This window comes from Macaca nemestrina, chromosome 12 (assembly GCF_043159975.1).
Source record: "Macaca nemestrina isolate mMacNem1 chromosome 12, mMacNem.hap1, whole genome shotgun sequence".
Lineage (NCBI taxonomy): Eukaryota > Metazoa > Chordata > Mammalia > Primates > Cercopithecidae > Macaca > Macaca nemestrina.
This window is the reverse complement of record NC_092136.1, coordinates 124,699,300-124,721,661: the sequence shown is the minus strand read 5'-3', so window position 1 is coordinate 124,721,661 and position 22,362 is coordinate 124,699,300. Positions and strand designations below refer to the sequence as shown.

The 22,362-nt window shown below is 45.2% G+C and overlaps 1 protein-coding gene and 1 long non-coding RNA gene across 9 annotated transcripts in view; one reads left to right on the top strand and one right to left on the bottom strand.

The window, feature by feature from the left end:
• The window catches only part of LOC105476270 (PBX/knotted 1 homeobox 2), a 330,030-nt gene that overhangs the window by 280,800 nt on the left and 26,868 nt on the right, over nt 1–22,362 (bottom strand). For 2 of the 8 annotated variants that reach the window (XM_071076007.1, XM_011732035.3), the window contains exon 3: nt 3,796–3,915. The exons of the other annotated variants lie outside the window; for them this stretch is intronic. The gene's annotated coding sequence lies outside the window, so the exon portion shown is untranslated. The remainder of the gene's footprint in view (nt 1–3,795; nt 3,916–22,362) is intronic. 8 annotated transcript variants of the gene reach the window in all.
• Nucleotides 5,570–7,701, top strand: LOC139357662 (uncharacterized). Its single transcript, XR_011611263.1, has 3 exons — nt 5,570–5,683; nt 6,074–6,223; nt 7,566–7,701. It is a non-coding gene; the product is annotated as an uncharacterized lncRNA (long non-coding RNA).

Below are 22,362 nucleotides of genomic sequence, written 5' to 3'. Positions count from 1 at the left end.
TCTGGAACATCTGTCTAGGTGGAAATGCATAGAGGCATGAAACAGTGTTGTGTGTTCTGGCCACCTACTCAAAAGCTCCCTGCTTCCTCCATGACTTCCCCTACTCCTCCCATTCCTGTCTTAATAAAAAGGAGCTCAAGAATTGGATAAGAACCACATGGGGCCAGGAGCAGTGGCTTATGCCTGTAATCTCAGCACTTTAGGAATGATTGAGGCCAGGAGTTCAAGACCAGCCTGGGCAACTTAGCAAGGCCCCATCTCGATCAAAAAAAGAATTTTTTTTAAATTAACCAAACATGGTGGTGTGCATCTGTAGTCCCAGCTACTCGAGAGGCTGAGACAGAAGGATCACTTGAGCTTGTGAGGTTGAGGTTGCAGTGAGCTATGATCATACTACTGTACTCCAGCCTGGGAGACAGGACAAAACCCTGTCTCAAAAAAAAGAAAAAAAGAAAAAAAAGAAAAAAAACCGCCCGGACACACAGATGGCGGAGTGACCCCAATGAGGCCACTATACGATGGAGTAGAGTGTTTTTGTTTCATTGTTATTATCTTTTCTGAAACTAGATTGTAACTTCCATGAAGGTAAGATCCAGTCTGCTGTGCTTACAAGTATGATTTCAACACCATGAGCAGTGTCTGACTAATTTTGGAATCAGTGAACAGAACCAGACCAAGAAAAGGGGTATTCTCTACCTCTCTGCCCTCCCAGGAGGCTGGTGTAATTGGGCCAAACTGGAAGCCCCTCGTGTTTGGGGTCATGGAAACCAAAAGCCAGACAGGCTCCAGGTGGGGCCCAAAGGAGGTGAAGCCCCGAGTCCTTGAGCAGCTGGTGCCATCCAGCTCTGCCTCCTCCTGTCTAATTCAGGAGCCAACAACAGGACGTGCACTCAGAGAAAGGGGCCAGGGAGCAGACCTTGGGCCTGTCCCAGGCTTCATCTCATGCAAAAGGTGCAAGAGTCCATATGCGGCAGCAGCCAGAGGAACACCAATACTGAAAGGACAACTCACAGAAGAGGAGCCCACCAGTGGGACTGAGGAATGCCCAGAGTGCTGTAACATGCAGAATGGCGCTGGTCACCCCCCACCTTCTTCTCTGGCATTGTGGCTGTCATCCCAGAGAAGCCTGTGAATCACCAGCCCAACCTCTGGAAACTGCAAAGGTCATCACCAAAGGCAACAGGAACGGGAGAGGAAAGAATAAACATAGAAACAGTGGACGAGAGAGTTCCACCCTTGTTTTTCTGGGGGAAAAAAAAAAAAAAGAAAGAAAGAAGAACGGTAACTGGCTCCACAGAAAGAAGTCACAAGCCCAGAGCTTGTGGTGGGGCTGAGCTACTCTGTAGAACCCTGAGGGGTGGAGGCACCAAGCACAGTGGCCTAGGGTCAGGCTCCTGGCTGGACAGCAGAGGATGGTGGGAAGCCAGTTTTTAAAAGAGGGCTCCATGCACCCCACACAGCCACTCAGCCAGTCTCCTCTGTCTCCAGGAAATGAACGTTTTTATTTGAAAAAACTGAATAAGAACAATACTGGATTCGGGAACACCAAGTATGGTGGAAAGTGAAAAGAATTAAGGAGAGGTCTGCATGCTCAAGAGGTCGAGTGCCCTTCCATCCTTTCCCCGGCCTCCTAGCAGCTCCCCAACACCACCAACCTTAGCCAGTAGATTGGAAGGGTTGTACAGCCCCAGAGGGAACTGCAGTTACTGGTATGGAAGGCATGTCAATAAAAAGGTTGGCTTGTGACCCAATAACCTACAAGAAGCCCACTGGTCAATAAACTGCCCAGTTACATCCCAAGCTCCCAAAAATCAACTTTTAGTGCCTCTTTCTTAAATATGAACAAACAGAGGATCACCAGATATTTAAAGAAATTTGCAAACATGGAAAAGGGAAACTGAAACAAAAAAACAAAAAAAAGGAGGACTGGAGCAATAGAGCTCTTGTAAGGAATAAAAGAAACTTTCAAAAGAGCAGTAATGCTTCAAAAACACTCTCAAAAATAAGAAAAATTGTATTCATAAAACATGAAGAGATTACAATGAAAAGAGAAATTTTTAATTTTAAAAGCCTCTTTGAAATTAAAAATATAACTAAAATTTTTTCAAAAATTGAATGTAAGGTTTAGAAGATAAAGTTGAAGAAATCTTTCAAAGAGTGAAGCAAAATGGTAAAGAGATGGATAATAGGAGAGGGGGAAAAAAAGACATTAGTCTCCTAATGAGCCCAGCACAAAGAATAGAAAAGATATATACCAATGCCCATCACTTCATTATCATGACATTTTAGAACATGAAACATTTTAAAAGTTCCTAAAACACAGGTAAAAGAAACAAGAATAAAAACATCAAATTTTAAAAAGAGCAACCTCAGATGTTAAAAGATATCAGAGAAATGCCTTTTACATTCTGAAAGAAACTGTTCTTTAATCTAAAATCCAATACCCAAATAAATTGTCAGTCACATATCACAGTAGTCTAGAGATATTTTCAGATATTCAATGACTCAAGAAAATGACCTCCTAGGCACCCTATCTTAGGAAGTTATTGGAGGATGGGGTTTAATAAAGTTAGACTATAGGGCAACACAGAATACGTGGAATTCAGGAAATAGGGTATTTACCACAGGAAGACAATAAAGGAAAAATTCAAAATGATAGTAAATTGAAGCCTCTGGATGACAGTTAAACAGCATTCCTATGCAGCTAATCCAGGTTGAAACAGAAAAACACAAGATTCTTGGAGGGATACTATAGGGGGAAAAAATAAAACAAATGAACTTGAATGCACAGAAAGTAAATTCCAGGAAAAACAATAGATTGTACGATAAAGGACAAAGGTCACAGTGTGCTACTTGACTTGGTAGCAAATTATATTTGCATAGTCATTAGCATATAAACACCAAATAGTGATTGAACAAAAAAGTAAGTTTATGTTGAAGAAGTAGGAGGAGGGGAAGAACAAGGATGGAATTGGGAGAGAACACCATGAGAGAATTAAGTTCTCTACATGGCAGTAAATCGATAAATAATTCCTAAAATTGGTCAAGTAAGTAGTAACAATATCAGCATATTATATAGAAACACAGTGATATACACAAAAAAGAGATGTAAGAGTTGATGGCGACTGCCTTGGGGCAGGACTTGGGAGCGTGGAGAGGTAAGGCAAGGCCACTATTGATTTCCAAACTATATTCTTTGATAAACAAAAATTAAACTTTTATAAAAGAGTCTACATGGCTTGCACACATCTCAGCTCGGTTTTTCAGGGTGTGGGATCAGATGAGGATTTGTGGTCAAAGCTCTGACCAAAATAAACGATGCATCTTTATCCGCATTTCTGCAGATACCCCTTGGGGACCCAACGCAGTGGTTGGAGGCCAGTAGACTACAAAGATAAAGAAACCTGACCCTAGCCTAGAGCTATGGACGGTACAGCCAATTCTCAAATCTGCTGTGATATTTCATGTCTGTGCATGCTGGCCTCTCTGATTAGAGTGCCTCAATAAATAAAGCTCTAATCACCGAGTGTGGTGGACATCTCTTCAACCTTTAAACACCTCCAATCTATCTCCTCTTCTAGAAAGCCTTTCCTGATCCCTCCTTCCCAAAGAGAGAGTTATTCCCTCTTTTCACCTGTTTTTTGAATCTTCTGTGTACGCATCTAGCAAAGCATCCATCACCCTGTGTTTCGGTTGTAAATAAACCGTCTCTCCAACTGATGTGTGATTCTCTCTATGGCCATCAGCTTATGCTGGTTATGCTGCAGGATAAACCATAAAATCTCAGTGGCTCACCATGCAAAGGTTTATCTCTCATTATGTTACACGTCGGCTGTGGCACTGGCATTCCATGTCTTCTCTTCATTGTGGGACCCAGCTGGAGAGGCCTGGCCCTATTCTGGACATGCCATTCTTCTAGAAGATAGAAAAGAGAAAATGCAGTGGGACCACAACAAGTCCCTGAAACCTTCTGCTCAGGCTTTGAGTAGAAAGCTTCCACTCAAATTTCATTGGCCAAAGCAAGCCACATGACCAGATCTGACATCAGACCTGGTCATGTGACTTATAGGTCTCTGTAACGTCACAGATAAGTATAAGCCTTTTACAGGGCAAGGCAGCACATAATTGGGCGCACTAATACCATCTATCACAGTCTCCTGGGTAGGTTCCCCATCTTATTTTTATATCCCGGCCCTAACACAATGCTTGGCACCAAGTCAAGTACTCAGAGCATCTTCATGGACCTGAACTGATTGTCAGATAATAACTTAGCCTGATACAGAAACCTAAGATCAGAAGGCGATTTGAAGAAGGCAAAGGGCCTGCTGCCGAGCTGGGAGGACATCAACAACAGGCTCACAGCACGGGAAATAGCACCATGCTCGGAATCAAGAGGCCTGGGTTCCAATTCAGCTGTGAAAAGCCATTCCACCACCCTGGGCTCAGCTTTCAAATGAAAGGGATGACCTCAATAATCCCTGGGGCTCCTTCCAGTTCTCACTTCTTCAGAGCCTGTCATGGAACCCCTCAACCTGGGTTCCTCAGTACTCACTTGCCAATCTGCCAGCTGCCATTAGTCACGGCATCCAGCTCTATGATTAGAAAGAAAATAAGCCCCAAAGTCACTTCATGTGCTAAAATGAATTTCTAAAAACCAAGCATAAAGCCATGTCAATAGAAGAAAATACAACTATGCTTCAAAGATGAATATGTTTTCAACAAAAATGTTACATGGCAAATGCTTCTTAAACCATTTTCTATTTCGAGCATGTTGCTCTGACAGAGGGATCTCCAGTTACATGAAAACTACTTATGACATTGCAGAGAGTCATGATTACACATCTGAATGTATCTGCACTAAGTTCAGGTTCACGGATGGAAACCATCACATCAGTTGACACTGTCTTGCACTTCGTAGGAGTTTGGTGTTTGTTAAATAAATGAACATCTGTCTTAGTCGTACATCTTGGACACTGAAACTATCATTCCCAATCCAAGTTATTCCTGTTTTTCTGCTATTTTTGAAAGCTTTGAGGAAAATGTATTAATCTAAAAGGGTTGAGAAATCCTGTAGCTAATAGGCTGATGTACTAAGAGAATTATTTAGCAGATGCGAAGTCCTGAGCCTTTTGTTCTCAGCACCAGAAGGCAAAGGCTGTGATGACCCTGTTTGATTAGAGAAACTTGTGTCTTTAAGTTTCCACCCATAAATCATGGATGCCAGCGTGGGTATTCGCCACCATCAGATAATAATAGCAACATATATTAATACATAGCATTTCCTTTCTGCCAGGGCCCTTCCAAGTCCTTTACAAGCATTAACTCTCATCACTATCACAGCAACCCTAGGAAATAGGTACTGTTGTCACCTCCATTTTACTGATGGGAGAATCAAGGTACAAGGAAGGCGAGTGAACCCATCTAAGGTGGCACAGGAAGTGGAAGGACAGCTTTGAACGCAGGCAAGCTGGCTCCAGAGTCTGCGCTGAAGTCACCTCTACATTATATGGCCTGAGCAGCAGCATGCTGCCAAGTGAGTTGGAGTCATTCCTGGATATAGATGTAACCTGGAACCCATAAGCATTTCATCACCTCCTCACCCTTAAAGACGCTTTCCATCCTGTCCTGCAGCAGCCCGGGAGACTGTGATTTCTGCGCTCTAATTGAGGGTGCGAGTGGAGAGGTGAGTGTGACTTCAGCTCTCCCAAACACCAGCATGGCTAATGTTTTTAGGTGGATGCCGATGTATTCTTATCCATCTCCAAGTTTCTGGACGCCATGCCACCCTGCCTGGCAGCGGAGGGAGGGGGTACAAGGAAAGTGACTTTCCCTGGCACCACGAGGTCCTGTTTCTTGTGGCCACAGCACTGCAATCACCAGGCAAGCCTCTTTCCTGTAAAGATCAATCAATGCTGCCCCCATCCCACCTTCCCACCCTTTCCTGCTCCTCCTACAACTGCTATCGATTACAGCAGAGCAGGGAAGCAAATGCCAAAATATATCAATCAATCACCAAGGTGGCCAAGAGACTTTATTAAAACCACTATGCCTTTTATTTTCCTGCCCACCCCAGCTTCCTCGGCCCAGTGGCCATTTCTTTTGGAAGGTTTCCAAGAACTTTGCAGACATGATCTGATGGCTGGTGGAATTTCCTCTATTTGGGGAAAATTTAGACCCAGAGAAGGAGCAAGAACAAGTCCCACAGTGAGAAGATGGAAACCAGGTGTGTGAAAATATGTGCAAGTGTCTGTGCAGTACACATATGAAAATGTGCAAGTATGTGTGTTTGTTTAAAGAAAAACCTAGAACTTAGTCACATTTCAGAAACATTTGGTAATTATCGCTGAAGTTTTTACAAATCAATTCCTTCTGGTCGCTTAATGTCCTTCACTAAGTGGTTTAATTGTGAAATTTCACTTTATAATTGGGTTCATTTTAATGCAGAAAGAGGTAGATTTGCATAAGCAAATGACAAACAGTTAAGAAAACCCATTAGCAGAGAGGCAGGAATCTAAAGAGCCGCACACCTGGGTAGTCAGCTCAGAATCAAAGCCTGTGGCAAGGAAGTCCCTGCCCTCGCCCAGACCAAATTCCAGGTCTCCAACAAGAGGTGAAGGAGGACACACATTTCAAGTGCCTTAACAGATTGCTTAGTCCTACCAGACTAAGTTGCTAGAATAAGATGAGACCCTCAGAGAGACAGTTTCGTTTGCTTGTCAATGAAAAACCAAAGACTTTTCTTTCTTTCTTTCTTTTTTTTAAGCCTGTCACCCAGGCTGGAGTGCAATGGCACAATCTTGGCTCACTGCAACCTCCGCCTCCCGGGTTCAAGTGATTCTCCTGCCTGAGCATCCCCAGCAGCTGGAATTACAGGCACCCGCCACCACGCCCGGCAAATTTTTTTATTTTTAGTAGAGATGGGGTTTCACCATGTTGGCCAGGCTGGTCTCGAACTCCTGACCTCAGTGATCCACCCGCCTCGGCCTCCCAAAGTGCTGGGATTACAGGCGTGAGCTACCATGGCCACCCCAAAGACTTTTTTGTCTAAGGAAACTCTGGACAAGGGTTTTTTTTTTTTTTTTTTTTTTTTTTTTTTTACCAGCAGTTTTATATAGCTGTCTGACAGCTCTTGGTCCAAATGAAAAAAGCATGGACTCAGAGCAGCAGGAGGGACAGAGAATCGGACTGCCAACTCTCATTCTGCCATGAACTAGCAAGGATCTTCATGCCTCAGTTTCCTCTTCTGTAAAAAGAGAACCTCAAACTAGATTATGAGTTCTTATGTTTCCCAAACTCCTGCTGTCATCACAAGTAATTGACTTATTCATTCATTCACTCAACAGATATTTATTGCACCCTTGCTATGAGCAGGTACTGCAGAAATTAGAGAATCACGAGGCGATAGGGTGAAGCCTCAGTGCTTGGGAACACATAGACATAGACAAGGTCCTACCCTCATGGAATTTATTGGCCAATGGGGTGTTATGGATTGAATTGCATCCCCCACCAAATTCATATGTTGAAACCTTAACTGCTAATTTTTTTTTTTTTTTTTTTTTTTTTAGATGGAGTTTCACTCTTGTTGCCCAGGCTGGAGTACAATGGTGCGATCTCGGCTCACTGCAACCTCCACCTTCCAGGTTCAAGTGACTCTCCTGTCTCAGCCTCCTGAGTAGTTGGGATTACAGGCACCTGCCGCCACGCCCGGCTAATTTTGTGTTTTTAGTAGAGACGGGGTTTCACCAAGTTGGCCAGCCTGGTCTTGAACTCCTGACCTCAGGTGATCTGCCTGCCTCGGCCTCCCAAAGTGCTGGGATTACAGGTATGAGCCACTGTGCCCCACAGAGACAGGGTCTTTAAGGAAGTAATTAAGGTTAAAAAAGTCACAAGGGTGGGGCCCTAATCCAATAGGACTGGTGTCCTTATAAAAAGAGAAAAAACAGAGATTCCCTCCTCCTCATTCTCCCAACCTGTGCACAAAGAGGTCATGGGAGGGCACAGGGACAAGGCAGCCACCTACAAGCCAAACAGAGAGGCTTCCCCAGACACCAACCTTGCTAGCACCTTGATCTTGAACATCCAGCCTCCAGAACTGTGAGAAAATAAATGTCTGTGGTTTAAGCCCCACAGTCTGTGGCATTTTGCTACACAGCTGGAGCTGACTGATACAGGGGTAAGCAGGGAAGGGCACAGCGTTATGGGACCACAGATTAGGGCCGCCCCACCCAGGCGACAGGGGGAGGGAAGGTTTTCCAGAGAACCTGCCATTCAAATATAGACCTGAAGGGAGGATTAACAGGTGCAAACAGGAAAGGGTACTCAGGGCAGGACGCCTACACGTGTGGAGACCCTGAGTGAGGAGGAGCAAGTTCTATTAGAGGACCTGAACACGTTTCTTCATGGATGGATCGAGGAGGATAAGAGGAAGAAGGGGTGGAATGAGGCTGAGGAGGTCAGGGGGGCGGCAGCATGGGTGACATTTCATAAGCAAACACCCTGAAGATCCCAGAGACCAACAAGCTGCTCTACCTTTCAACACTTCGGACTCACCTCATTGATGCTTCTGATTCTGCTAGAAAAAAAATGCCAACTTGGGCTCTACAGGTTCCAAGAAGTCGTGAGCTTTTCCTTGCCACCGAGTTGGCTGTATCATTCCTCAGCATCACTGCATGTGTTCCCTGTGGAAATGCTTTGCTTGTTCATCCATAAGCTTCCTCCTTTCCTTTCAAAGCCTCTTCTGGGACTGCCTCTTCTGGTGCTTGCCTTCAGTTCTGTGAAATTCCTTTGCTTTTTATTAATAATTGCTAGTGTTTATTGCGTTAGTTAATGCTAACCATGTCCCAGGTGTTGTTTTAGGGGCTTTATGTGTATTAGCTGTTTTAATCCTCACAACAACACTATGAAGTAGATTCTATTAATTTTAGTTTATGGATGAGGAAACTGAAGCACAGAGAGATTAAAAAGTCACTTGCCCACGGCCACTCCGATAACAAATGGAGGAGGCAGGATTAAAACCCAGGCAGTTGGCTGGGTGCGGCGGCGCATGCCTGTGATCCCAGCACTTTGGGAGGCCGAGACTGCCGGATCTCAGAAGTTCGAGACCGTCCTGGGCAACGTGGTGAAAGCTCATCTCTACCAAAATACAAAAAATTAGCCAGGCGTGGTGGTGGGCGCCTGTAGTCTCAGCTACTTGGGAGGCTGAAGCAGGAGAATCACTTGAACCCAGAAGGTGGAGGTTGCAGTGAGCCAAGATTGCGCCATGGCACTCCAGCCTGGGTGACAGAGGGAGACCCTGTCTCAAAAAAACAAACAAACAAACAAATAAACAAACAAACAAAAAAACCCCGAGCAGTCTAGCTTGGGTGTCTATGCTCTTAACCACTATGCTGTGCTGTCTAAAAACAAACAAACAAACAAACAAAAAGATGGAAACTAAGGCTTGACTAGGTTCCCCTGGCTAGGTTAAGCATGGGTGCCAGGACTAGAACTGAGGTCTTCCTGATGCCATGGTCTCTGCTGTTCACACTTAGCAGGGCTGCCTCTTGAGGGAAAAGAGGAGAAGCAGAAGAGTTTGAGGACCACTCAGGAGGCAGACAAGCTAGGACCATGATGGGGGTAATCGAAGAATAAGGGATACAATAGGAAGCCAAAGGGCAAAGCCAGGTTTCTAGGTCATCTGTGCAGCCACATCTTCATCATCTTCTGGCACTTTATTTTATTTATTTATTTTTTTATTTAGACGGAGTCTCGCTCTGTCACCAGGCTGGAGTACAGTGGTGCAGTCTTGGCTCACTGCAACCTCAGCTTCCCGGGTTCAAGCGATTCTCCTGCCACAGCCTCCCAAGTAGCTGGGACTACAGGTGCGTGCCATCACGCCCAACTAATTTTTATTGTTAGTAGAGACAAGATGTCACCACGTCAGCCAGGATGGTCTCGATCTCCTGACCTCGTGATCCGCCCACCTTGGCCTCCCAAAGTGCTGGGATTACAGGCGTGAGCTCGGCCTGCCACTTTACTCTTCATTCATTAATTCTTTCGTTTATTTGACACATACTGTGTTTCAGGCGCTGGCTGGGAAAAGCAGGAACTGGGGAGTGGGTAGATACTGATATTGGCCATGACAGTCACCAGGCCTTACTCCTTCCCCTTGTCCATGGAGCTCAAGGACTTTGCATTCTAGGGGATGGAGTTGATAAATAAATTATTACAGTGTGATTACAAGTATATCAATATACCTACATCTATCTGTCTACCTATCTACCTGCCATCTACCTACCTATAAAAGGAGTACAAGGAAGACAGCCCATCTCTGCCTAAAGAAGTCAGGGGAAGCCTCTCCCTAGCAAGGGTACCACTGGAGCCAGTGCTGAAGGGTATGATGGGAATATCCTAGGAGAGTATGGGGGATCCTTGGAGCTTCCTTGCAAAGTCTGTGATTGATGCCTGAGCTCTCGGACCAGAGTCATCAAATTCAGATACTCACTCTGAAAGCAGCCTCAGAGGCCCTGTCTATTCGCAGGTGAGCCAACTGAGCAGGGCCAGGCCTGCGGTGAAGCGGAATTTCAGGAAGCACCCCTTCTCCAGCCACACAGGCGCCACCCGCCAGCACCACCCTTCAAGCAAGGCCTCACGCTGGTCTCAGGCACAGCTCTCTCCAAGGGTCACACAGTAAAGCCAACAGTGCCATGCAAGAACCCCTGCCGCCTGCACTGCGGTCTTTCTTATGCGTTTTGTGATTATGGAGGGCAAGGGAGGGGGAGAAGGAAAAGAAGGGGAAGAGGAGTCAAGAAATGTACCGCGGTCTCTTGTTCCTACAACTGAAAAGACAGCTCTGAATTTCTACAGCCACCCACTTCAAGTTCCCGCCTTCCTTCCTCAAGCCTTACGTTTAGAAATGAGGATCTCTTCCCCACAGAGCTCTTTCCTCCCCTCTCTCTACTACCTGCTCTTCCAATTCCACACCTTTTCAACATTTATTTCAGCTGCAGATTCTCTTTCAAAAGCTGGTGAGGCGAGCCCTGCAGCGCCCACCCCTGCGGCCAGAGGGTTGTAGTTCTAAAGTCAGCCAGCAGGGGGCAGGCCTGCTCCGAGTCTCCGTCCTGCCCCGACCATCCCAGCCCCCAGCCCAGTCACAACTCCTTAGAGATGCAAATTGAGAGGCAGCCTTCCTAACCCGAGAGGGCTGCTAATTCTCTGACAGTATGCAGATTTCCATCTTGCCTTTGCCTGGGTTTATTTGTTTTACTTTGCAATAAATTTAATACAGACTCCCTGAAGCAGAGAGGCAGATGGACTATAAAGTGCATTTTGAGCAGCCTTAGTTACTAGGTTAGTGTGGGTTTTGATCCCTGCTTAAATTATATCTATGAAATTTGACATGGATTTGGGTCTGGGTTTTGCTGGCTCCTTGGTGCTCTGGAGCGGCTTTTAGAGAATTTACAAGGGTTGATTTGATTATTGGGGCTTTAATTTCTCACAGAGGCTAACGAGGAGGCTGGGAAGCCCGGCTAGGGCCTGGCAGGAAGATGGAAAAGCTGGAATAAGTTGGGTTTCTACCTGCCCGAGTGTTCACGGTATCAAAATCGTTTTCTCATGCCCCTCGAGGGGCCCTAAGTCACTCTCACCAAAGAGCTGCATGCGGAAACGTGTTCTGATTCCCAGGGTAGTTGTGCAGCGAGGAGCTAGCTCAGAGGCTACGAAAAATATCAGATGCACATATGGGGCAGACATAACTAAAACATCTATAAAGAAACATTAACAAGAATGGTACGAATCAGCATTGTATAACAATGTAAATTGGACGTGAGGGGACTTGGCAGAAGGACAAACGTCAACGCACTCCTGTTAACCCCTTTGCCTTGTGCCGGAGCGTGCGGCCTCCCACTTCCCTACTTCCTTCCAGCAGACCCCTGAAGAAGGGAGGTGGAAGGAACTAGGAATGGGATGAGTTGGGTTCTTGTCCTGGCTCCACCGATTACTTCTTTGTTCAGATACTTGGGTAACGTATTTAATTTCTGCGAGCTTCAGTTTCCCTCTGCACAGTTGGAATTTCATTATCATGAGGATCGAGTAAGCCATCTTTGGGAAGAATGTGTGTAGGCTGTAAAGGACCGGACCATAAAAAGTGAGTACATGGACAGATATCATTCCCCAGTTGTGAAATGGTCATTGATGGATTAGGGTAGCAAGGCTTCAAGGCCAGAGGGGAGCTATTAATGGAATTTCCAAAGCCAGTCCGTGAGGCGACATTGGTGGAATGAGTTGGGTTTCACAAACTAGGCAAGGTGTGAGACGGCCAGCTTTCTCACTGGTGGCAAGTTCTGCTCACCTGTGTGTAAAGCCTGTCTGCCAGTAAAGGACACCCTGAGAAGGCTCCAGCAGCAGCAGCAGATGCTGAGGATTGTCCCATAGAGCCCTGAGGGCTTGGCCACCCTGGCTGTGGGAAACGGGCAGGGGCTGGTGCTGCAGATTCCTCTTCTCCCACGTGAACCCGAGTGCAGGTAGAGCCCTGAGACAGAGGACGAGGGAGGAGATGGAGGGCCCCTTCCTCCTGCCTCCCTCCTCTGCATCTTCACATCTCTTAGGCCAGAGACTGGAGCAGGAAAGGGAATTTGAGGGGGAACTAAGAGGAATGTGTTTGAAGAGCCAAAAGGAGCAAAGATTTGGGAGCCACCAGAGAAAAGGAGTAGAGAGTAGAAAGAGGCAGGCTGGGGAGAAAGGAAGAAACTATGACACATTGATATTTACCCCTGAAACTTTGAAAAGGATTGTGAACTGCTGGGGGAAGGGGAGAGAAATGAGAGAAGGGAAAGGAAATAACCAGCTCCACATGAAGGAGGGGGTGGGGTACAGGGGAGGTGGAGGCTGAGATTAAATGGAAATGAGGGGCTTGGTCACCATGGAGAAAGAAGCTGGAAGCTTTGGCAGCAGTTTGTCTATTAGGAGGAAAGGCGGGGATCAAAGAAGCTGTGGTGTGTCTATACACACAACCGGATTGGAAAATAGCTAGCAGAATTCTGCCCAAAGCAGGAGGGAGGGGGAAGGGAGTGAAAACTGGTTGAATTCTTTCCCAAATAACAATGGCTCTCCACACGCTCGTTTCTCCCTTCTATCTGTTCCTCTGTTGCCTTAAGAACACACTAAACTGAAACTGGTGGGTTGTGAAGATTTCGTTAAATTAAATTTGGTGACTTCCCCTCCACCCCAATGACCTGTGTGTTCAAGGGAATGGAAACCCTACATCCTGTCCCAGATAGAGGAAGGGAGATGGTAGCTGAGGCGGGGAAGGAGGGCGAAAGCAGGGACGCAGCAGTGAGGGTAAACGAGCCGATGCCTTGGTCTTCACGGGAACCTCTGAAGGAGAATGAAGAAATCCAGGAGCAGTGGCCACCGGCCAAAAGAATGGCCACGCAGGCTCTCCAGAACTGCACAGGAGCTGCAGCACTGGGACCCACGCTGGGTCTCTGCCTGACCCTGTGCTTTTCAGAGAGCCCACAAAGGCTCTTCTCCAGGAGCGCCCTCCCCATTCCAGACCACATGGCAGGTGCGCAGGCGGGCCAAGGGACAGCTGTCTGGGTGAAGGTGGGGGTGGAGTGTGGAAAGAGCTAAGGCCAAGGCCCACAGGCTCCTCAAACAGAATAACGCTAGGGCCAAGAACTGGAGTGGGGCAGGGGGCCTGAGGCCAGGGCCTCCACATGGACCTTTCCCCTAGCCTGCAAGTATCAGCAGCGGGGTGCAGTGGGGGGCCTGAGGCCAGGGCCTCCATGTGGACCCTTACCCTGGCCTGTAAGCATCACCAGCAGTGCTGAGCAGCGGGGAGCCTGGCTTCCCAGCTGGAGGCAAGGAGACTGAAGGAGGAAGGAATCAAGGTTGCTGAAGGTTAGAGGCTTCAAGGGAAAATGGAGCAGGGGGCAAGCCTCTGGCTCTGTGTGTGTGTGCAGAGCAGGGTGGAGAGGAACAGAGCCATACATCTGTCTTTTGTGATCTTCGGGGTACGCTGCACTAACATGTTAAAAATCATTCATCATTTATCTGAAATTCAAGTTTGACTGGCTAGCATGTATTTTGTCTGGCATCCCTATTCCTGGGTCCAAGGGATTGGGGTGGTGACCACAAAAAAAAAAAAAAGGCTTATGTCACAAATTGGGTGAGGCCAGGGCACCCTTATGGACCTCAGAGGTCGGAGTCTTACAACATACCATGGAGCCTTACCCATGCCCAGGTCCAATCAGTGTGTCCCAGCTGTAGCTGGGGTTAGGAGAGCAGCGTCATTTGCAGGCACCCTGGGCCACGGGGGAGCTTGGCCGAAGCTTCATCTCTGCCAGTGCCTTTAGGAGGGAACCAGAATTCGGCAAGATCACAGCGACTCCCCCAGAGGGAAAAACTGCCTTTTTTCTACATCCACAGGAGTCTCAGAGGCTAGCGAGGCCTAAACCAAACCAATAAGAATTTTCTCCCCGGGGAGAGCAGCTTGCCTCAGTCCTTCTGAGGAGTGTAACTAACACTTTTCTCCAGTCCTTCCCAGTTCACACAACTCCAAACAATCCTTCCCTGACCTAAAACTCTCCTCCTGCAGTGGATGCTCTTTCAAATTCTATTCAGAATCCAGCCTCTAAGATGCTACATTCCAAGTGGAAAGAAAATAAATAAATACATAAATCAATAATAATCCTACATTAATTTCAAACTCAGTTATGAACACAGAAGCAAAAAAATCAATGGTGGCCGAATGAAAAAGGGTAGACTGAAAGGATTTCTTAATTCAGAAAACTTTTATAATGATATGACAAATAACAGAGAACAAACTAAAATTAAAACAATAAAAAAAGGTCTACCCAGCAAGCAGTGTCCTGTTAAATAATTGCATGAGATTCATCAGAGTAGCACCTGGCGCTGAGCGTTTTTTAATTTTCTCCCTGCTGGAGCCTCTGCTCTCACAGTATCAACAAATAGATTAACTACTTGTCAGAGACGAGGCCTTCACACAGCCAAATTGAATTCTTCAGTATTTATCTTCCCCCTTTCCACCCCCTGCCCAAAGAGGAACATCTGATCACTTTTTTAAAACGACCCCAAATCTAGAAATGATTAATTCTCTCCCATGATGCAAAGGGTTAATTCCACCATGGTTCATGAAGGAAAGCCAGGTTTAATAAGAATTGCTAATTGCCTTTTCCTTAGGAAGGAATGAACTTTGAAAGGGCAAAAGACAGAGGCAGCTTCACCCCTTCAGTGATGTGTTTGTGGCAAGTGCAGGCCCACCGGTGTCACGGTGTTTTAGAGAAATGAAGGTTCTGCAGGAGTTGGACCAGGGAAGAATGGCGAGCCCACGGAGTCATGGCCTGCAGCAGAGCAGCCGTGGCCACGGGCCCGTCCACAGCAATGCCTTCATTTCAGGAAAACTACGTAATGGTTCAATTTGGACTCATATCATTAACTTAATTTTTTTTTGGCTTTAGAATTTTGTTCCCATTCAATTAATTCATAGTTATAATACAGCTACAAACACTGGGAAGTTACCTAGTTTTGGTTTGTACTTTTTAGGTTACACTATGATATAAATAATGTAGGTCAATATTAGATATCTGGGGGAATATTCTCCCTTTTTTAAAAATGGTGTGAACATTAATCAAATATGAGAAACAATGGGAGGCTGGAAGAACTCAGCCTAGAAGGTCCGAGTGCTCAGCGACCTAATCCTCACATAATTCACTAGGTAGCGTGGGCAAGGCTGTGACTTACTCAGTGTCAACTTGAAAACAGGGATTATAGGCCTGTCACGGTGGCTCACATCTGTAATCCCAGCACTTTGGGAGGCTGAGGCAGATGGATCGTTTGCGGCCAGGAGTTTGAGACCAGCTTGGCCAACATGACAAAACCCCATCTCTACTAAAATACAAACATTAGCTAGGTGTGGTGGTGGGCACCTATAGTCCCAGCTACTCGGGAGGCTGAGGCAGGAGAATCACTTGAACCCAGAAGGCAAAGGTTACAGTGAGCTGAGATCATGCCACTGCACTCCAGCTTAGGCGACAGAGCAAGACCCTGTCTCAAAAAAAAAAAAAAAAATTAGTTTTGCACTAGTTATTCCACACCCATTATCTCCAGATCAAACAAGATAATGGGTGTGGAATAACTATGTCAAAAATTTAACCATTTAGAAACCATTAAGAAAAGTGTTTTTCCATCACATCTTAATAAATGGTAAGCAGTCTACTTTGAGGCATATTGTTCTTGGATTTGCATGCTTGAACTCACTGAGACGAAAGAGCTGTCAGTTCCGTCATGGTTAACCTAAGAAGACATCAGGGAGGAGAAGGAGGAAGAGGATAGAGGAAGGAACCTGTACTTAGCCCAGTGGTACCTGGCTTAGCTCAGAGACCCTTCTGGGCAGTCTGACCATCCATGCTCCATGAAGGTGTTAGTCATAGGCCTTTCTGTTCTGTCCAGGCCCCCTCTCTGCTTCCTCTGTTCTCTTGCCTCCCAGGAGCCCCTTCTGAGTTAGTTGGAGAAACGAGACAGAAATGATATCACTTAATGGGGAAGACACTTGTCAGTTTTTTCCGGCTCTGGCCTGGCCCAACTTTCTAATCAGCAGTTTTGCATTCAAGGTTGGACCTACTTAAGTAAAACGCAGGCAGGCACAATTCAATCAGACATTTCAGGGGCTGAGTTCTCTGAAGGAGAGGAAGCAGAAGTGGAGGGGACTAGGGTGTGCATTGGTGCCAAGTAAGCATGTTTTGAAAAAATAGCATGGAAATATAAATTCGTGACATCTTAGGAGGCAATTCAGACACTTGTTATTCCCAGACTGCAGCAGCAATTTCAGAGTAGTTGGTTTTTTGACATCAAAAGGTAAGAGGCTGCTCAACTATTGGGTTATTTTTGTATTCTATAGCCTAGTGCATGAAATATCAAACTATCTTACCAATAGAGAATGAAATACAATCCTTTTTTACAAGTAAAGACAAATTAAAGATTCAATGTAAAATAGCATATCATTTACAATAGCAACAAAATTGTAAAGCATATGAGAAGTAGTCTAACAAAAAATATATATCACTTTTTATAGAGAAAGATTTTAAACCCCATTAGAAAACATAAAAGAAAACCTGAATAAATGAAAGAATCTTTCATAATTATGAATGGGATGACTTTATACAATGCCAATTCCCCCAAAATAGTCTGTAAATTTAATTCATTCCAATAAGAATCCCGGTAGACTGAGGAGGGGGGGATAAATTTGACAATCATTTAAAATTGGTGATGAAGAATACAAGTCAACTTAAAAAAAAGAGCAAAAAGGAGAATCAGACTATACCAGACACTAAGAAATATCACAAGAACAGAGTTATTGAAAGAGTGTGGTAGGCACAGAACAGATAAATGGGCTGGTACAATGTGCAAGTGCAGATAGACTTACGTGTGCATGAAAATCTGGCATATGGTGAATCTGGCATCATAAATCAAAGGGTGAAAAGATGAAGTATTTTATAAGTGATGAAATAAATTCGAATATCTATCTTATTACTGGATATGAAAATAAACCCTATATGGATTCTATACCTAAATATGAAAGGCAAACCCATAAACTAATAGAAGAAAATATATGACAGTATATTGTGACCTTGAAGCAGGAAAAGATTTTTTAAACAAGATCCAAAAGCAAAACCATAAAGAGAAAAATGGATGAATTTTACACCCAAATTAAGGACTTCTGTTCAGTGAAGTACACCATCGACAGAGTTAACAGATGGGTAATGCCTGGAAGAAGACATTTGCAACTAACAATTGTTCAGGGAATCCCAACAAATAAGAAAAAAAAAAAAAAGGATGGGAAACAATAGAAGAATGAGCAAAGTATGTGATTACGTAGTTCATAGAAAGGGAAGTCTTAAAGCCTAATAAGTATTTGAGGTGATGCTTAATTTCACAAGTAATATGAAAAACACAAAACAAAAATAAGATCCCACTTTACATCTAACAAATCAGTAAAAGTTAGAAAGCCTGATAATGCCAAGTGCTAGCAAAGATGTTCACCAGGAACAGCTGATGAAGGTGAACTCTGGAGCAGTTATTTAGGAGCACCGTTTGGTAGAACACAGTGGAAGGAGAAATGCGGATAGCCTATGACCCAGCATTGCCTCGTGGTGGGTTTATATGCCCTAGAGAAACTGGCACAGAAGCACAGAAATGTTCATCCCTTGCCGATGGTGGTAGCAAAGTATTGGTGGCAACCTGGGTGCTCTTCACCAGGGGAATGGAAGGGTGAAATGCAGTAAACAGAAACGGTGAAACACTGTGCAGTGGTATGAAGGAACGTGATAGATCCATGTACAGTAACATGGATGAGGCTCCAAATCAGATTTGGGAAGAACGGGGAGTGAGAATAAATTTCTAGCATGATACCAATTATGTAACTTTTTTAAAGACACAAGGCAGCAGTATACATATCTCAAGAATAAACTTAAAGAAGGTGGATCAGAAGGACATACATTACAGTGGATGAGGTGGTGCTCACCCGCAGCCCCGTCAGGCCCATCCACCTGAGTCCTTGGCTGCTGGGAATATTTGCACTGAGGCGTGAGGCAGTGTCCCTCAGGGGAATTGCTCAGCCACAAGGAGCTGCTTCGTCTAAGGTTATGCGTCTCCTAGGGAAAGGCCCGTGGTCACTGGCTGATTCCAAGATATAAAACACTAGTCCCCCCTTTACTTCAGTTTACAAAAACAATGAAAGGCTCAGCTCAGCTGCAACCACAGGGGGATCCCCTTCCCCTCCAGTGCAATCCGACCTCCCTTATTTCCCAACAAGTGTATCTCTGGAGGGCACTCATGAGTACATCTGCCTGTCACTCCCATCTCAGAACTTGATTCCAGAGAGCCCCGTCTAAAAGACACATTAAATCATCAAGAGTGAGAGCCTTTAGTGGGAAAGGAGAACAGAAACCGGATGGGGAAAATAAGAACTTGGGAAAACAAGAATTCAGTAAATTATCAACAATGATGACAACACACCATCAAATGAGGAGTACAATCAACTCTACCATGTGTCCCCCGAGTCCAAAATGTAAAATAAAAAGATGGGAAACATAACATCTACCTGTGACCATATGCAAGCTGTCCCTCCCTTGTTCACTTTGTAGCTCAACATCAGTTAATCTTCTGCCCACATGCCAGTGGTGACAAAGTAACAGACTTGGAAACAAGTGATGGTCAAGGACGCATGTTTTTTGTCCTTGTAACTGGGGACATCTTCAAGCATCAGGGGATTGAGGGGTGGGGGGTGGTTCTCCTTTGGCCCTAGTCTATTCTTGCTGCAAGGAGCTGTGAGAGATGGTTCCATCCTGCTCAGTCAGGGAAGGAGGAAGCAAAAGGGTGTGGGGTATGTGTGGTGGGGTAGAGTGGTGTGTGTGTTGACATGTGTGTGTGTAAGAAAGAGAGACAGAGACAGAGAACGTGTCTCCACCTCAGGCAGGGAACAACCCAAGATTCAGCAGAGACAGAGATCCTGGTCTTGCTATTGGCTGCAGCACCATAGGAGCAGGACTGGCACTTTCCGGCACTTGTGGGGACCGGCTCCTCACATCTGGGGTGCAGCTTGTTCTGCCTCACAAAGCTGGACATCAGGCCCTGCCTTCCACCCCCCATGCATCCCGCCTCTCCCCTCTGCTCACTCTCAGGTGTCACGGGTTCCATACTCTTCCGTGGTGGAGACATGTTCACTTCCTTGGGCCCTGACTCAGCCCACCTCCTCTCCACTCCCCCAACCCCACTTCTAGAGTCCTTCGCCCTTGTCAGCGTTTCCGAGAGTCTTGGTGAGCTCACACACCCAGGCACTGAAGCAGAGAGGCTGCAGAGAGAATTCCTGTGCCTCCAGAGAGGCCAAGTGATCTATGGGAATGGCTCACCACAGGCTGGAGTGCCCAGAATTCTCCCTCTTCTTATTTAAAGAAATATAGAGGAGCATGTTTGAAGGAGCATAAAAAAATTATAATGCGAACTCACTGATTCAGTCTTTCAACAAAAATGTATGGAGCTCCTGCTCTGCAGCACATAAGGCAGGGGCTTCCACAATAAGTAAGACAATCTCTAGTCTCCAGGAGCCTGCAGCCTGCTAGACAGGTAAGGCTTGCACACAGATACCTATGATAAAAGTGTAGCGTGATGACAGCAATAAGAAGGTCACTCCTCAGATGCTTTGGGTGTCGGAGTAAGGAAATTCACTCCAGAGGGAAGAATCAAAGAAGGCTTCCAGGGCTCTACAGCTCTTGAAATGAATTACAACTGAGAGCTAGCATTTGTTGTTGATTTTTTAAAGTTAATTTTAATGTATTTGGGAAATACATTGACCAGCCTAAAAAATAAGATTATCAACACTTGTACTGCCTTTTGAAAAAATATATAAAGTAAGATATCAGTATTCTCCTTCATCCATCCCATTCCATCCCCCTAAATAACTACTATAACAGTTTGGTATGTATCATCAGCCCTTGTCTTTTGATGGAAATGACTTTAGCAGGAAGAGATGAGAGGGGTATCACAGGAAAAGAACAGGATGTAAACAAAGATGAGAAAAGGCAATTCGTTTGCCTGGAGTGCATGGCAAAAGTAGAAGATGAGCGATGATGTCATAAGAGGAGGTTGGAGTCATATCACAGAGGGCCCTAAATGTAGGAGTGTGGTTATTTTGGACATTATCCAATTAGCAATGCCAGATAAAAAATGGCTGAAGGAATTTGGGATTTTTTGCTAGAAGAAGAGAATATCCGGGGAGCACACAGTAGCATTAATTCAATTGTAAAATGTGCTATCATGAGGAAGAGAGAGTCGACTTTTAATTTGAAGATCACAGGTCAAATTTTGGGTCAATAATTAGAAGTTTCAAGAGTGGTATTTCAGTTCCATATAGGAAAGGACCTTCTAACAAACAGACCTGTGCAATAATAGAATGGATGAGCTGGTGAGGAAGTAAGCTCTTCACTAGAAATGTCCAAGCAGAGGCTCCACGACTAGCCACTATGGACAGAGGATTCGTGCCTCAAGCAGTGAGCAGGCACAAGGAAGCTGTACAGCCTTGTCTAATGTTAAGATTCTACTGTCACAAGGGGAAGCAGTGGAGGATTTCAACTGAAGATTTATATAATTACAGCTGTGCTTTAGAAAGACTAATCTGGCAGAAATGTAGAGATTGGGTCAAAATAGAATCAACTTTCAAGGAACTGAGCCTGAGCCTGAAGGGACAATTCAGTCAGAAGCAGTGAGGACTCCTGGTTGTTATCTGTACACTCTCAGAAAACCCAACCAAAATGACAATAAGTGAACTAGAAAGACGTAAGTCTTCAAAGACCAAGATGATGGGAGAGGAGAAACAGCTGATGAGAGAGGCTGACAAATCTGATTTGGAATTCCCCAGGTGCCTCCAAAGGCCAAAAACCTGGATGAGGCTTGAGACAGGGAGTCAGGTAACTGCCTTCTCCCCGTCGCCCACCCCCCTCCCCAGCAGATGACGGGACTCCCTGGGGAGACTGAACTAGAGGGACGTCCACACACAGAGACATGTGGCAGCTGACAGTGGAGGTGAGGCATCATTCCGAAACCAGGGGATTAAGAAGATTTTATACTGAATTGTGACATCCCATAGTTACCTTTTCTAGCCAGGCTTCCCAGATGCCAGCAGGCAGACTTACGCTTACCTCCTCAGGCAGAAGAGAGCTCCTTTATTGGGAAACATACTAACTCAAGAGAAAACACTGACCAACATTGACATTTAAGGGCCCTCGGCTAGAGGGCCTGATCCCTGTCCAGTCACTCAACTGTAAGGCCCACTAGTCACCAAGACCAAGCCCTATACAAACACGTGCGTGCGCGCACGCGCACACACACACACACACACACAATCCCAGTCTGCTCTTTAGGGCATCATTTTTAAATCCTAATAACAGGTAGTGATCACTAAAAATTTGAGGGAAATCTCTAACATGAAAGACAGGAGTCAAAATAAAAGAACTTTGATGGAACAGACCATTCAGAAAGAAAAAAACAACTTCAAAAATAGAATGAACAACTGCAATCTCAGGAGAATCAAGAGACAACACTGTGTTCCCCCAAAAGGATGCTATGAAAAAGAACAAAGAACAAGAAAGAGCTTTTTAATATTAAAATAAAATATTAAATAGAAAAGTTGGAAAAGAGTTGAGGAGCTCTCCCAGAAAATAGAAAAAAAAAAAAAAAAAAAAGAAGAAGAAGAACAGAAAAGGGATAAGATTTGAGAACCAGTCTAGGAGTTCTGAAATCCAACTTTTAGGGGTTCTAGAAAGGAAGAAGAGAGAATTGATAGAAAGAAATTATCAAAGAAGCAATATT